This window comes from Canis lupus, chromosome 18 (assembly GCF_048164855.1).
Source record: "Canis lupus baileyi chromosome 18, mCanLup2.hap1, whole genome shotgun sequence".
Classification (NCBI taxonomy): domain Eukaryota; kingdom Metazoa; phylum Chordata; class Mammalia; order Carnivora; family Canidae; genus Canis; species Canis lupus.
In genome coordinates this window covers 13,907,297-13,924,817 of record NC_132855.1, presented here as the reverse complement: position 1 = coordinate 13,924,817, position 17,521 = coordinate 13,907,297, and the positions used below count along the sequence as shown (strand labels likewise).

General features: G+C 43.6%; 1 pseudogene; it reads left to right on the top strand.

Moving 5' to 3' along the window:
* Window positions 1-17,016: 17,016 nt before the first annotated feature.
* LOC140609624 (U4 spliceosomal RNA) lies at window positions 17,017-17,097 on the top strand (annotated as a pseudogene).
* The last annotated feature ends 424 nt before the right edge of the window (window positions 17,098-17,521 follow it).

Below are 17,521 nucleotides of genomic sequence, written 5' to 3'. Positions count from 1 at the left end.
AGGGACCTCAAACACTTCTTCACTTCCTATCCTGCTTTACTCTTGCCCATCTCTGTTAGTGGCTGGGTGACATCTTTGTGGTTATGCAGACTGGAAAACTTGGAGTCATCACTAAGCCTTCTGGTTTTCCTACACTCATCCCCAAACCCAGTAGACACTAAGTTCTGGTAATTCTTCCCCAACCTCACAACCATTGCTCTCTCTTTGTCCCCACTGGCCCCACATCATTTTGGCGCATCCTTACAACTGGTCTCCATGCCTCTAGGTGCAGGCTGCCCAATCTACCCATATCACACCAGTGCTGTGAGACTGAGATTTAGTGTGAGCAGAGTCTAAGACATGGCAGGGGTCCTCTAGGGAAGGTCCAATCCAGCCCACTCTCTCCTCATCAGTCTCTGTGACATCTGGATAGTGGCACCTGCAGCATCTGCTCAAATATCTCTAATGAAGAGAAACTGACTTCATCATTAAATCGATCATTTAACTTTTGGTCAGTTCCACTTATGGAAGTCTTCATCCTACATCAAGCTAAAATCTGCCTCCCACGTGTCACTCCTCAGCTCTTCAGTGATTCTCTTTGCCTACAGAAGTTCCTATCTCTTCATTTAAGCCCTTCATAATTAGGCCCAAATCTCCAGCAACAAGGATTAGCTGCAGAGTGGCCTGCACAGCTAGTGACTACATTTCCCTGCCTCTCCTATAGCTAGCTGTTGCATGTGACTCAGTTCTTGTTAATTGACAGCAAAAATGAAGTGTGTTGGGGCTGCTTCCAGGTGTGGGCCTCATTTCTCTAGTCTTCCATCCTCTTCCTTGAAGTTTTCTGTGCCCAGGTCACACAGATAAGGACAACACCCTAGGGGATGATGGAGCAGTCAAGCAAGGAACCTGAGTCCCCAAACAACCCCCCAGAGCACTAATCCCCGGACTACTTCGACCACTCCCCTCACAACCCTTACATGAAAGAGCAACAAGATTTTACAACCTTTAAGCCTCTGCATTTTGTTAAGAAAACTTAACCTAGGGACACCTGGGTAGCTCAGTGGTTGAGTGTCTGCCTTTGGCCCAGGGCATGATCCTGGGAGTCCCGGGATCGAGTCCCACATCGGGCTCCCTGCGAGGAGCTTGCTTCTCCAGCTCTGCCTATGTCTCTGCCTCTATGTGTCTCTCATGAATAAATAAATAAAATCTTAAAAAAAAAAAGAAAAGAAAACTTAACCTAGACGCTGAATAAATTCATCACTTCCCCCTCAAAACCTAAATCCCAACCACACTGAACTTCTCACCATGTCCAAATATAGTATGCCCTTCTGCATCTGTGTTCCATCGTTCAAGCTGATGCCTCTGCCTGCAATGCTCTTTCTCACTTTCTCCACCAGGTAAGCCCCACTCATCCTTTGAGACCCAGTTCAAATGTCATCTCCCCTGTGCAGCCTTCAATGTGTAGCCTCCCTTACTCCAAGAATTTAGTAGCATATATCTTGTTAAAGCCCTTCCCTCATTTTTAACATGTAGGAATGCTTTTGACTATTAGCAACAAAGAACTTCGCTCACTGTGGCTCAAACTGAAGGATGTTTATTTCCTTAATAGGAAGTCAGGTGACAGATGGTCTCAGGTTTGCCTTAGTGGTTCAATGATGCCATCAAAGACTCAAGTACCAGTATCTCTACATTGTCATCCACCGTTGTCTTGAGCTCTACTCCCAGTTATGACATGGCTTCTCCAATTTTAAGCATCACATAATTATACAACAGCATTCCAAGAAAAAAGAATGAATGGGGAAACAAAAGATTTTAACCTTGAAATAAATTTTATCAGGGATAAATATGCTTTTCATACGTCCAGAAGACTTCCCCTGAAGTCTTACTGGCCACAACAGAATCATATATCCACCCCTAGGGCTGATCACTCGAAAAAGGCATTAGACCTGCAATGATTGATTCAGATTCATCCTAACTGATCCACCATGGCAGAGTAGGTTAAATGGTAATACAATTGGAGTTCCCTTAGCAAGAGAAAAGGGTTAATGGCTGTTCATTAAGCATGCAAGCAACTAATTATGGCTGCCATGATACAGTATTATAATTTACCAGCTTGTGTGTTTGACTGGAAGGAAGTTCCTTAAAGGAAGAGACACTATATCTGTTTCACCTTGGAGCATCTGTGTCTCTCACTTTAATAAAGGTGTTTAAAGATGGCTTCAAAAAAATACATGAAGCAGTCCAAATCTTCTGATTCTTGTCCTGATTTCCCAGGTGCTTAGCATTCTTGTCAGAGCAAAAAGTTGACTTGATGGCCTCTGTCAGAGAAGAAGAAAGCTGAGGAGACTCATCGTCACAGAGACTCATCATCACTTTAAACTTCATGTGAAACTTAAACAACTAACTAACACTCACCATTCCCAAGAAGCCTAGATTATTTTAAGGGTGTGTGGGTGAAATACTATTAGTGTCTCACGTTCCTCTACCCTTATTTGCTGCTGCTGAAGCCAGAGACAAAAGTGCTAAAATATAGCTGAAAGGGCTGGTCTCAGGGCATTTCTGGCCAAGTCAAAGTTGGAAGGATAAGAAATCCCACAAGATTGTTCTTGCAAAGCTTGAGGCTATGTCTTGGACAGACTCAAGGTTTATGGAGAAGTGGCTGCCCTTCAGAGTACTCTCTGGGTCAGGCAAGAGCTCTGAGTCACACCTTCTCTGGGCAGAGTGACATCTTCCACTGCCAGGGAGAAGCTCCTGTTAATGATTTTGCAAGCACAGCACTTCTAAGTGCTCTGTGCTGTTCTCTGGTGGGAGCATAGCTGTAGGAAGGTGGAGGATCATCATGAGGACTGAATGGGATTGAGTGTGTTGAAAATGTCACCTAAGGTGAGATTTGCAAAACGAGCCCCTAGAACAGTGTTGGCCCTGCAGATGTTAATAAGTGTTAAGGACTGACTGCTATAGGATCAAGTGGTCCTATATATAATATAATAGAATTCAAATCTTTGTTCTTAATTTATATATTCACCAAGTTGTAAGATACAAGTTTTAGAGTTTTCTTATATCCTTCTGAAGGGAGTTAACTGTCCAACTGCTAGAACTGTGTGAGAAGAGCTTGAATTCTGTGATTTTTCTCTATAATCAACAGGTCAGCTAACCAAAGAAGTATTAAAATAGAAAGTAAGAGAATTCTATTCTATCCCTTGATCAGTGGTTGGCTTAAACCAATTGAATAGCATCTACCTGATTAAAATAACGCAGACTTTTAGATCAAAGAGGTTATTTAATCCAATGCTTTTGTTGAACACATGAAGAAACTGAGATCCTCCAAAGAATTAAAAGACTGATCCAAAGACAGCAGTCTTTCAAAGTGAGGGATTAGATTTCCTGACTCCCAGATCTGTGATCTTTCCTGTGACCAGGTTGTCCCACTATTATCTATGTTTTGTATCCAAGGACGTTCAGCTGTGCAGGTACAGCTGGCTATTAATTAGACCAGAAGCTTTGACCATTCTAATAGGAGCCATTGGTGGTCAGCAATCAGATGGAGGTGGCTTCTAAAGTGGTTTCTTGCACCAAGATCTTCCCATGGGTTCCAATGAAAGCAACAAATTCATGTAAATCTGATGGCATGTGATGCAGCCAAATCTGAAGTTGTTAGGATGCAGATTGTCCTAGGTTTCCGCAAGCTCATGATATTCGTGATTCTAGAGGCTCATACGTGTTCACCAGAGTTCCACCCTTGACTTACCCTATTTAGAGAGAAACCAAACCTGATCAGCCACTAAGGGCCAAGAACGCCCAAAATAGAGTTCCTGGTGAGTGTGAACACCTATCTTCTCCTCAAGGTGGGTCTCTCCAACTTGGAGTTTTAGACTCTCTCCTTGTATATTTCCTTCTTCATTCATCGAACTGATATTCACTGAGATCTAATATGTAGCAAGTATAGGGATCCCTGGGTGGCACAGCGGTTTAGCGCCTGCCTTTGGCCCAGGGCGCGATCCTGGAGACCCGGGATCGAATCCCACATCGGACTCCTGGTGCATGAGCCTGCTTCTCCCTCTGCCTGTGTCTCTGCCTCTCTCTCTCTCTCTGTGTGACTGTCATAAATAAATTAATTAATTAATTAAAAAAAAAATAATATGTAGCAAGTACAGTGTAAGGCTAGGGATACAGAAATGGTTAAGCCAGGGCCTCTTCCCTGGAAAAACACACTGTATTGTGGAGATCGGCCTAGGAACAGCTCATTCTGATTCCAAGGTGTAAGTGCTATGGTGGTCATGTGTGCACAGGGAAAGGTGCCACTCCATCTGCCTGAGAAATCGTTGCGCCAGTGTTTATCTGGTGGACCAGAGCAGGGCAAGCATTCCAGGCAGCATTTCAGGCAGCGGGAACAGCATATGCAAAGGCACAGAAGCATGTAAAAGTGATGACTATCCAGCAGCTCCTCAGCTATTCAATCCACATCTCATAAATCTAGAGATTCTCTGGAAGATGGGAGTGCTGACATCAGGTTCCACAGTGAGCTTCAGAAGTCCCCTGTTTGTTAATTCTACTACGACTATGATCAAGATGTTAGAATTTTTCTATGCCCATCCCTACTACCCATTCCATCACCATCAACCATGAGGACAGAAAATAGTGACCATCAACCCTGATCAGATTTTGAAATGAGTGATGCTTATCTCTTTGTTCTGTCTCTTCTACTGCTTTCCCCAATCCCCAGGTGACCTAGAACCCCTTTTTCTCTCCTATCTCTCCCTCCTCTGATAGCTGATGTCAGCAATTCAGTTTGATTTGAGCCTTTATGTTCTGCCACTCAGGGGGGAATGGAATCCCTGACTTCCACTAGAATGAATGTCTGCATCTCCTTCTATAAGAGTTCCAAAACTAAATGCCATCAACGGAACTAGGGTAAAAAAATATGGTAGGAGAGAAAATATGTGCGTATGTAACCACAAAATCCGACTGGATTTGGAACCTAAGAATCTTGATTTAATCATTAAATCTTGATTTAAACATTTTTAAGTATATTTATATGTAGTATAAAGTGTATATATATATAAATGATCATACTGTTTTTACTTTTGATCCACTGATTATTACTCTATTGATTATGAAATGTGTAATAATATGAAACCATTTTTACATGTCTGAAATTAGATCCATGTTGGTTACCATAGCACAGTCTTTTAATAATTTGCCAAATCCAGTTTGTTAGTATTTAATTTGGGATCTTTATACCTCTTGTCTTAGAATAGGAGCCCCAATGTGAAGGCAAGCTCTATTGAATATATGGCTTTGGTTTCTTCTCCGGGGTATGTATAATTCTCAGTTTGCTGTACACTCTTAAGTCTCGAGATCTGCTACCCACAAGCATTTTCATCTTTTCATCATTTTCCTCCATGTTAAGGAAGTTTCTCAAGTTGCTCTTCCACATGGCTAGTATCATTTTCTGCAAGAACTTCTCTTTTACTTACCATCTTCGACTGGGTTTTAATTCTACTACTACTTTTGAAATTTCCCTGCATCCTTATTTCAGCCAACTACTTATGGCTGATCTGTTTCATAGCAAGAAGGCTTGCTCCATGATTCTCTCCTTCTTCTAATACAATAGTGCTTTAGAACCATTAATCATCAGGTAAAGCCTCCCATACTTTGCAAAACCTTTCCATAGACCCCTTAGTGATCTTTACTATTAATTCATCCATGAGAGGAGAGACTGCTGTTCAAGCCTGGAGTGTCCAGCAGCCCCCATCACTGCACATTCTGGTGCTGCAGCTGCCCTTCTAAAGCATAGGAACTAAGAACCAGCTACCAGGTCAACACACCAGTGGGCCTTTGTCTTAGGTAATGTCGCTAGGCTGAAGTTAAATCTTCCTCGTGCAGCTAGCAGGTTCTCTACATAAGATATAGGTTGAATTTCTGGTGTGTACAGTTTAGAATATGAAAGATGACACCCCTTCCTTATCCAGAACTGTGTCCAGGGCTCTTCCTGACTCTACCCTGTTTCTGGTGCTTCTCTTCAGGCATCTAACTGAGCCACGATGCAGTGTGCTTCCTCCAGCCCCTCTGTGCTCTGTGGCAAGTGTGTCTTTTGAATGGAAACAGATAAAGACAATCTGCAGGTAGTGGCATGAGAGGTCAGGGTGGGGGGTGGGGGCATTGCATCCTGGGGAGAGATAGGTGCTCTGAACATAGTAAAGGAGAGCCAGCCTGTTTCTCTAATCCTTGTCTCTGTGACTTGATAATTTAGGCATCAGTAGGAAGTTCCTTAGGTTTTCTCCATCTTCTATCTTTGGGTTTGGGCTATCTTAATGAGAAAGTGTGTGCTCCAAAATTATTTCTCAATTCTTTCCTATTGGCAAAGTCATCAATTACAATTAGCCCTAGAATTTAACATAGTTATATGTTACTTCTCTTACATTTTGTTAAAGAATTTTATTTGCTTGTTTGTTTATTTGCATTTTTGAGAGTTTGATGCAGCCATTTTGGGAGAAGGGGAGATATACCAGGCAACATGCACCTCATTAAATCAGAAATCTTTACTTCTGAAATCTAAATTTTACTAAATTTTATCTTCTTCCTTAACCATGTAGCCATTATAAATATTCAAAATTGTACAGAACTTTAACATAGTGATCATTTTCGGGCTATAAAGTATATAAGCTAGTTCCCCTACACTAAATGGCCCCAATCTGTTGAATCTTTTAAAAGCTTTTGTTTTCAGTGAGGTCAAAAGACAGTGAGGCTGTCTTTTCTTCTGGGCTCCCTCTAGGACCACCCTGTCCTTCTCAAAGTGAAGCCTCTAAGGTACTGTGGCTGGAAAGGACTATATTCATTTCTGAAGAGTCATGAACTCTCAAATTGGAAGACCAATTTCAAAAAGTCTACACCGGCCCCTGATGCTAATCTGGAGGCCCCTCCAACCCTCTTCCCACCCACCCTCCCTCCCCCTGCCCACCCTCACATACTCACCAACAGGTCATTTGTTCCCCACTTGAACACCACCAGCGGTCAGGAACTCACCATGTCTTGGTGCAGTCAGTTCCCTCTCTGGGCACCTCAGATTGCTCTAATAAAGTCATTTCTGACATTGAACTGAAACATATTTATCCTTTGCTCCCCTGCTATTGATACTGGTTCTCCCAGTATGGACTCAGAGCACAGAGTTTGTCATCTTTCCCACATGAGTGCCTGTTGGGTCGCTGAACACAGATTCCTCCCTGTTTCCCCATCTGAGGTCTCCCTTCTCTAAGATAAACATGCTCAGTTCTTCAATCCCACCTGCAATTCCTTGGAACTACTTAGTTGTGTCCATGGACCCAAGGTGGTGGGGGTGCATGGGGGGAGGTTCTCCTTTCCTTCAATGGGAAGCAGGAGAACCAAGTTCTCAGAAGCACCAAAGGTGAAGGTGCCAGGGAGAGAATACCCATTGACTGATTTGGGGGTACCATCAGAGGGCGAGACAGGACTCCCCACAGAAGATGGGCCAGAAGTGTTTAGAGCTGGAGCTGCTCTTGGCAGTAAGATGAGATGGCCACTCACATCGGAAAACTAGAGGAGAGGCTAATAAGAAGGTGAGTCCCAAAGGTGTAGACTGGGTAAAGGGAGACCACTGGGAAGGTGCCATCCCAGGAGCTCATAGCAGTGGGACAGGTCACCATCCCCAGGGCTGAAGGGGTAAGGAAAGGGATGGTGACTGTAGAACACAGTGCATGAACTCCAATTAAAAAAAAAAAAAAGAACACAGTGCAGGATCTGTTAGTGGTAAACCTTTCCTATTACTTTGGTTAAAAGACATGAACGTTGAAAAAAATTCTATAGCTTCTATTTTTAACCCCCCCCCCCACTTTTAGGTATTAATTGGCATCTACTGAACCCCGAAGACCTTCACTAGCATTAGTGGAGCGTCAAACAAGGAATGAACTCACTAACCAGGATGGCCAAAGTGGGAAGCATGAAGAGAAGTGCATTCTGAGACTTATTTTAAAGGAGCCGGGGAGCAAGTGCCAAACCCTTCCGCACACGGGCTCTCACTGTCCCCCTCCCTGCTCCCGGAGGTGGCGATTATGTGTCCCTGCTTGGCTCAGGCCTGAAGCACACCCTGGCCGGGAGGCAGCTGGCACTGGCCCAGGCATGAATCCGTGCCTACCCCTCCGGGCCCCACTTCCAGCAGGTCACCCGGGTCTGTGTTGTCACCTTGAAACATTCGAGAGAGTTGTGAGCTTCAGAAGGTGAGACGTGTGGGGCTGGGGGCAGGGCAGGCCAGCCCGGGAGGGTGGCTGGAGAGCTTTTGACAGCCCAGAGCAGAGCCCAGGGTCCTATTCCTGACAACGTGAGCCCCCAGGCAGGCGCCGAGTGGATAAGAGTGTAGACAGTGAGGCCGGCCGTGATGCTTGCCAGCACCTGCAGATAGCAGGCAAATAATTGGCACATGTTTAAAAAAAAATTAAAAAGCTATTGGATGTGAGTATTTTCTAACAGCGTCTGGCGGGAGTGCCCGGGAGGAATTTAATCAGCAAGAGTTGTTTAAACGGGGCTTTGCACACAGGCCCTGGCGAGGCTCGTAATGAACTCCGTATCATGTGCCACCCCTGTCTGCTGGGGACATTCAATTTGTTAATTCTGCAGCTGGTGAGAGAGGTCAGATAGGAAAGTGACGATTGTTTTCTGACGTTCCAGCCCCTGCTCACATCTTTCTAATTAATCCTTTTAGGAGCCACGGGTAGATTAAGAAGGAGAAAAGGTGCAGGCAGCAAGCGTGAGAGAAATTGATGGGAAGACAGCGCTGCCCCCTCTCTTCCCAAATGGGATGGGGTGCTGGGGGCGGGGGCTGGGGAGAGAGAGGCTCCGCTCAGCCTGCCGCCCGCTGCTCTTCTCACTCGAAGGGAAACCAGATGCTGCGAAGAGATGGAACCTACGGGGCCATCAGATAGTCCCCTGGGGTGGGGGGGACTGTCTGTTTGCAACGAGGGTCACAGAAGGAAGGGCCCTTGGTCTCCATCACTGGGTCTCGGAGGGACCACAGCCATCAGGGGCCGAGGAGGCATGAGGCTTCCTAAGCAGAGGGGACAGCCATGCAGGGTGCGAGTTAAAGGCCCATGGTCATTGGGATTTTGTAAGAATGTCCCCCGGGTGCCAGGGGGCCAGGTTAGGTGTCTCCACGGCCACGGCCAGGCTGGGCTTGCCTGCCTGTGTTGAGACGCTGCTGATGTGCACTTGACTTCTGTTCGTCTTTCCAGATCCATTTTCCCTCCTCCCTGCCCTGCTTTCTGCCTTGGAAGCAGAGCCCCTTGGACCCACCCCTGGGTGCCTTGGTCCCTGGGAGGAGGGGCACAGGCAGTTGCGTCTGCAGCTCACCACTGCTCCTTGCAGGCTTCTGCACCCTCTCTCCCGCTGCTCCCAGCCCAGGATTCTGGGGTTCCCCACTTCCCCTTCCCTTCAACTTACCCCTAGCTTTGTCATCCGTGTCTCTGTAAACACACACCCCTCCAGTTATCCTAACAAGATCCTTTTTTCCCACCGGGACACAGACACTAGTGCCCGATGAGTAAGTCAAACCTGAGCTTGCATCTGCCCTCTTTTCTCAGGCAAAAGACATGAGAAAGTTACTTGCCCCCTCTAAGCCTGGTTAACATCTGTAAAATGGGAACAGTGATGCCCACCCACTGCATTGTGAAATAACCTGCATCGAACACCTAGTAGTTGCTTTGTCAGTGCCTATTTCTTTGCTTATAAAAATCGTAAGTTTAGGAGAACCACAAACAGCAAAGGATATGAAATAAAAGAATACAAGGTAGACCTGAGTCGTTGTCAAACCCAAGATTTACATACTTCTGCCAGTGTGACTCCAGCCAGGTGGTGCTATTTGACATAGGACTCCTCTGTCCTGGGTGAAGGAAAGCCCTGCTCAGAAGTCCGTTCACAGCGGGCTTCAGGCATGGGGCACGGATGGCCCCTCTACATCCTGCAGGCTCCCCGGGTCCTCAGTGCTTCTGCTCATGCTGACACGTGCATTCTGCAGACATTTGCTGGATCACCTCCTGGGTGCCAGGCTCTGTGCTAGGTCCTGGGAATGAGAGGTGAGTCAGACACAGCATGCACCTTAAGATGCTTACGACTAACTGGTAAACAGGTCCTAAATCATTAACTTTGATCAAATGCCATCAAGCACAAAAGCAAAAATGATTAATTCTGCTGTATGTATGTGTGTATGTTTTAAGAGAGAAGGGTCTAGGACACTCTAGACCTCCTCCAGGGTCTTGAAAGATGAGCTTCCCAAAGAATAGAGAAGAGCTCTGCAGCATGTACGGAGGCTTGGAGGCAGGAGAGTATAGGGGACACATGTTCCACAGTGGCTGGAGTGTCCTCCAAGTCCCGAGAGCAGAAGGATTTTCTGTTGGGCAGCAAGCACCTGAAAACCACTCTGAGAGATCTGGCTTTGATTTAGGAGACAAAGGAGAAGTAGCAAAAATTCTTCAACCTAAGCATTTTGGAAAGAAAACTCTGGCAAGAACTCTATGCATTTTTTTGTAATCAACTGCACTCCGACAGTCAGGCCCTACCCCACTGGTTAGACGGAAGACGGACTCACAGCCATCACGGAGACTTCCCCTTTCGTGGCCCCCAGGATGATGGGCTGTCCCCAGAGTCTTGCACTAAGACAAATCTCTAGGGGACCCCACATAGCCATCCCCTTGAAGGCTGTCCCCCTCCCCTCGGACTGCCACGGAGTGGAGTGGGGCCCACGTCACTGGCTCAACTCACTGGCCAGAGACCACATCCCAGACCGGAAGGTCAACTCTCTCTTGTCCCTCTTTGGCCCTTAGAGCATTTTTCCTCTTTCCCATCACCCTCTTCCCGGATCCACAAACTAATCTGCCATAAGCACTTGCAAAATACAGGAGGAACCATAGACTTTGAGCAGTTTTTGTTTATACTGTCCTGCAAAACCTCCTAAGGCATGGAAATAAGGGCCTGACAACTTGCTTGAAAAGTGGGAGAAGAAAAATCCAGAGAGGACAAACACAGACGGGTACATCCACGAAGTGGGCATTTTGAAAGGCCTTCGATACTCATTATTAAGTAGAACACTCCACATTCTGAGGCTGCGTATACTGTAGTAATTGTCCAAATAATTTGGTCCCCCAAGCACTTTTGGCAAAAATCATCCAGATAACTGAGACAATGTCAGGAACATTTAGCTCGAAATTTATTTATTTATTTATTTTAGCTCAAAATTTAGAACAAATTCCTAATAGTCACACCCCACATAGTCGCTACTAGACAGTGAACTTCTTCAGGGCAGAACTGCCAACTGTAACAGTCTTGAATTTCAGAGTCTGATTTTCATCTCTGAGTTACAGAACTGAGAGCAAATTATTTTAATCCCTTGAGCCCTTTCTCTCATCAGGAAAATAGGCTCACCTTTCGGCATTGTGAGGCCACAGTCTGTAACAGGACTTGGCAGGGAGTAGGCACTAACTAAGTGCTGACTGAAGGAGTGGATTGATGGAAGGACGTATGGACAGACAGACAGATGGACATCTAAGCCCTTTGATGTACTTTTTCAATCATGACACCGCTGGCTCTGCATCTTGGAATAACATCTAAGCATTTTGTGAGCTCTTAGTTAGGTGTAACTTCTAAACTAGGATCTAAACTGGGGTCTCTGTCTTGCCTATGCAGATTATTGCACATAAAAAGAAATACTGAGGGTGGAGCGAAAGGAGGTGGGGGTCAATTACCTCTTTATCAGGTGTAAGGACAGCACATTCTTCCATTCATTAGCACCCACTTGTGCCTGCCAAGAGAAAGCCAATCAGCTGCCATTGGCCTGGGGCACAAATAGAAGAGGTGACCCAGAGACAGAAGACCGGGTGCAGCAATGGAGAGAGCCAAGGAAGAAAGTTGAGACCTCCTGACCTCCAGGAAGGGACTTGCTCTCCTGGCCTCAGAGATATAGAGACGTGACCCCCACTGGCCCTTTTAGGGTACTCTGAAGAAGCTGGCAAATCACAAGGTAGCTTTTGAAGGCAATGAAGTACTTCTCCGAAGTGGCAGAGAAGCAAACCTACCCAACGTACTGGTCGGGCAGGCAGTGTGATTGCTCTAAGCAAGGAGTGGTCACCTCCAGGGCCCACAGGTGGGTGAGTGTAACAAGAGAGGTACACAGTGAGGGAACCGCTGTGATAAACAGCATAGCCTAAACACAGCAGCTCCCAGGTTATCGGGTTTTCCATTTTTTCAAATAAGCCTAAAATTTGGGTAGATATGTGAAATCTCCCAATTTTATTTTTTATTTTTTAAAGATTTTATTTATTTATTCATGAAAGACAGAGAGATATATATATAGAGAGAGAGAGGCAGAGACACAGGCAGAGGAGAAGCAGGCTCCATGCAAAGAGCCCGATGTAGGCCTCGATCCTGGGACCCTAGGATCATGCCCTGGGCTGAAGGCAGGCGCTAAACCACTGGGCCACCAAGGGATTCAAAATCTCCCAATTTTAAATGTGGACTATGAATTCAGAATTTATCAAGACACTATGTAGATCAAATAAAACATGTCTGAAGGCCATAAGGGGCCCTCAGACTGCCAGTGTCTCAATGGAATCCTAAATCCAGGCATGAGGCAAGAGTGGCACATGAAGGGTCAAAGCCAGAATCATTATCAGGAATCATAGGGGAAGATGGCAGACACCTGGTAAAGAGAGCACCACAATCCGGAGCCAAGTTTGAAATTAGCAATGTACACGAGAGAGTAGGTGATGAGGCGTTGGGGGGAGCTTTTGTGGGGATGACTTAATTCTGGCAAACCCTGCCTGGTTGGCGAGAAGCTGTGCCCACACTGCACGTTTCCATTTCCAGTTGCCCTGCAGGGTAGTCACATCCACGGCCCTGTGTGGGGAGCAATGGCAGTAATCACGTTGCTGTTAACATCATTATACACAATGTAATGATGATCATCTTTATGTATTTACATTTTATCATTTTTCTATTTTCTGAGAATCCATATTCAGGAGTGAAATTATTGTTGCATCTGACTTCTACTCTAAATTGATTTCCAAAAGGAAATGCTTAATCATTTCATGTTTATTCACTTGTTACGCTTCCTTACATTTTCCAGCTCTCTTGTAATTCGTTTGGAGGTCACATGACTAATTCTGGCCAGTGGGCTTTGCGCGGAAATGATACTTAAGAGAAGCTGTGTTAAAAAAAAGAGAGAGAGACTGTGTTAAAAAAAAAAAAAAGAGAGAGAGAGCGAGAGAGGCCGTGTTTTCCACACCGCCTTTCTATCTGTCAAGTGATGCTAAAACCCATACATTGAGACAATACCATAGACCCCTGAGTCACCAGATGGAGAGGACCCACAACAGCCACCGGGCTTTGCATAAGTGAGGAATAAGCTTTTGTGTTAAGCCAGTGAGATTTTCTTTTTTTTTAATATTTAATTTATTCACGAGAGACACAAAGAGAGAGAGAAGCAGAGACAGGCAGAAGGAGAAGCAGGCTCCATGCAGGGAGCCCGAAGCAGGACTCGATCCCCGGGCCTCCAGGATCACGCCCTGGACAGAAGGCGGTGCTAAGCTGCTGAGCCACCCAGGCTGCCCAAGCCAGTGAGATGTTCATGTTACTCGTTAGAGCAGCATGGAGTAATCCTAATTAATATATATACCACTTTATAATGGCATCAGTAACAAGTGTAAACATCATTTCTACTGTATCTCTAATATTTAGCATTACCAGTGAAAACATTTATTTTAGCTTATTTAAGAGATGAAGAATTATTTCTTTTGTTTAATTTTGCATCTCTGAGCTCATTTGTAAGGTCGAATATGATTCATGTGTATTCACTTGTTATAATTCCTATGCTATGAATTATCAATTACTATTTGATATCACCTGATTCTGTTGATTTAAATGCTTTTATTATTTTTTAAAGTCTAGATGAGGCTTTTGTATGATAAACTGCCTTTGTCAATAAAATTAATTGAACATATTTTCCAGTGCATTTTTTGTCTTTTTATTTTGTTTTTCATTTTAATGACAGTTAAAATTGTTTGAGTTAAATCAGTTGTACTTTTACCTGTGAACTTTTTCTATTACTTTTAAATTTAAAAACTCTCCACAGTCTAATAAATGCTTAACTCAATTTTTTATAATTATTTTTTTAAGATTTATTTGTTTGTTTATGAAAGACAGAGAGAGAGAGAGGCAGAGACACAGGCAGAGGGAGAAGCAGGCTCCATGTTTTGGAGTCTGATGTGGGACTCGATCCCGCGACCCCACCATCACGCCCTGGGCCGAAGGCAGGCACTAAACCGCTGAGCCACCCAGGAATCCCCCTTAACTCAAATTTTTAACTCTTTATAATATTTGAAAATAAATCCATCTTGAATTTATTTTGGTTCAATAAAAAAATGATGACCTAAATAGTACTCCAGTACAAAATGTCAATCAGTTATCCCACACTTGTAATATAGGTCCTTTTTCCAAATTAACTTATAATGCCCATTTTATCAAATATTTAATGTAAATGTAAAAGACTATTTCTCTGTTATCCTATTCCATTGATGTATTTACTGCTGAATCAATACCACAAAGTTTAAATTGTTGTAACTTCACAGTGTGATTTAATGCCAGGAAGAGCTAACCAGCATCACTCTCTGCTCTCATGCTACCTTTTTCAGAATCATCTTTCATATTCCTGTTTTAGCTCTTTCGTCATGTGAGATTTTGAATTCTTTTTTGTCATATTCCCTGAAAAACATCCTGTATATATACTTCATTGGAATTTTATAGCAACAGTCTATTAATGGGAAAAGATGAAATATTCATGATACTTGATCTCTTGTTTAAGAATATAGTACATCTTGGGCAGCCCGGGTGGCTCAGCAGTTTAGCGCTGCTTTCAGCCCAGGGTGTGATCCTGGAGACCCGAGATCGAGTCCCGCATGGGGCTCGAGTCCTGCGTTGGGCTCTTTGCATGGAGCCTGCTTCTCCCTCTGCCTGTGAATCTGCCTCTTTCTCTCTCCATGTCTGTCATGAATGAATATATAAAATTTTTTTTAAAAAAAGAATATAGTACATCTTGCCATTTGCTTAAGTCATCTTTTGTACTTCTTTATATCATTTTGTAATTCTATTTATATAGACTGAAGTCTAAACAAATATACGTTTAAATTATGATATAAATAGGGACCCCTGGGTGGCTCAGCAGTTGAGCATCTACCTTCACTCAGGGCATGATCCTGGGGTCCTGGGATCAAATCCTGGATCAGGCTCCCCTCTGCTTGTGTCTCTGCCTCTCTGTGTGTCTCTCATAAATAAATAAATAAAATCTATAAAAAAATAATAAATAACATAAATAAAACTTTATGCATTTGAAGGAGAGAGAAATTAATCAGTGTGGGTGACCCTGCCCGTCATCTGCTCACTGAGCACATTGCCCAGAGAAATGGGGGATCAGCCTCAGATTCTGGTACTTTCCCTAATGCCATCCCCTCGAGGTTCTGGGTATTATGCTAGGCTTATGTCAACTATACAAGATTTTAGCTAAGAGCTCAATTTGTGGTCTCACTCCTATGTAAAAGGTGCTTCCACCTGAGTTCCCAAGCACCTGTGATTGAGTTTATTACGTAGTTTGTATTTTTTGTTCTCAGGAGATCTTTAATAATAAGATCCTGTCTCTTTCTTAATAATCTTTACCTTTTTTATTATAAAAGAAACAGTTGTTCTTTATATAAAACTTGTAAATATAGGTTATCAACAAAGAAATTAAATATTAGTAGAAAAATGGCATACTAGGAAGCTTCAGGCTCTCATTCCCCCATAGAAACATTTTTTTTTTTTTTTTTAACAACCAGTGAGCAGCCAAAGTGACTTTATAGGGGCTCTGGAAAACAGTCAAAGGTTAACAGCATTCAAACCAATTTCCAATCAAGAAAATCCATGTTCAAAATGGTAGGAAATGTTGTGACATGTTTACTGATCCTTGTCCCATTTCATCCCCAGTGTGGAGAAGTCTTGGACTGAAGGAGGTAGCAGCCCAGCTCCCAGTGCCCTCCCTTGAACCAGAGGGAGCAAAGCAAACTTTATTTGCCATGTTATAACCTGTCCGGGAGCTGCCTGAAGGACTGGTCTCTGTTCTGCCTAACTTGTAGCTTCATGGGAAAAAGTGGCATAGCTTGCATCTCAAGCTGGGAAATATGGCAAAAAGCAGTGGCCATAGTTATAAAAACTGCAGGTGCCTGAGCACCAGAGGCATCAGCAAAACATTTAAGGTCCTGAGGAGAAGCTGAAGTGAAGCTCTTTTGGAAACTAAGACATTCAAAAACAATCAATTCCCTGTGTATTCATGGGAGTTCGAAAAGCCACATACAGGTCCAGATAAGACCGTATTCAAAAAAGATTTGTAAAGATCTTAACCCTTTACCTTGGGTTGATTCTAAGATTCAAAGTATATCCTGCTAACAAGCAGAGGAATTCTCCAGCACATAGCCAATCTGCAAAGACTTACTTTTTAAGTAAGTGACTATTTTATTTTTATTTTTTTAAGATTTTATTTTTAAATAATCTCTACATCCAATGTGAGGTTTGAACTCACAACCCCAAAATCAAGAGTCTCATGCTTTACCAATTGAGCCAGCCAGGCACCCCAGTGACTATTTTTCAAATACCCAATTCCCCCCCCCAAAAAAATAAACTAAATAAAAATGAAATAAGGTATACAAAGAAATAGAAAAACATGTCTCATTCAAAGGAACAAAATATATCTCCAGAAACCATCCCGGAGGAAACACAGACATCAGACTTCTACACAAAGACTTTTTTAAAAAAATTGTCTTCAAATATCCTCAAAGAGCTAAATCACAAAGCAGCAAAAACCAAAGAATATTTTTAAAATGATACCTGAATAAAATGAGAATTTCCTTTTTTTTTAAAATGAGAATTTCCACAAAAACATCAACAGCAGAAGGAAAGCTGGAAAATTCACAAATGTATGGAAATTAAAAATACATTCCTAAACAACAAGTGAGCTTTGCGCAGTGGCAGTATCGTAGCCAATGAGGTTTATCCGAGGCGCGATTATTGCTAATTGAAAACTAAACAACAAGTGAGTCAAAGAAGAAATCATAAGGGAAATTAGAGTTAAACAAAATTAAAAATCCAGTTTGTCAGTATATTAACTTCCTATTGCTCTAACAAATCACCACAAATTTAGTAGCTTAAAACTATCCAAGTTTATTATCTCACAGTTCTGAGACAGAAGCTCAAAAATGAGTCACACTGGACTAGGCTCAAGGTATTAGCAGGGCTGCCTTCCTTCTGGAGGCTCTAAGGGACAATCTGTTTGCTTTCCTTTTCCAGCTCATATAGGGGGACTTATTCTCTTGACTCATGGTCCCTTCCTCCATCCTCAGAGGTAGCAGTGTAACACCTCCAGATCTCTCTCTCTCTCTCTCTGACTCCTCTGCCTTCTTCTTATAAAGACTCTTGGGACTACTTTGGGCCTGCCCAGATAATTCAGGATAATCTCCCC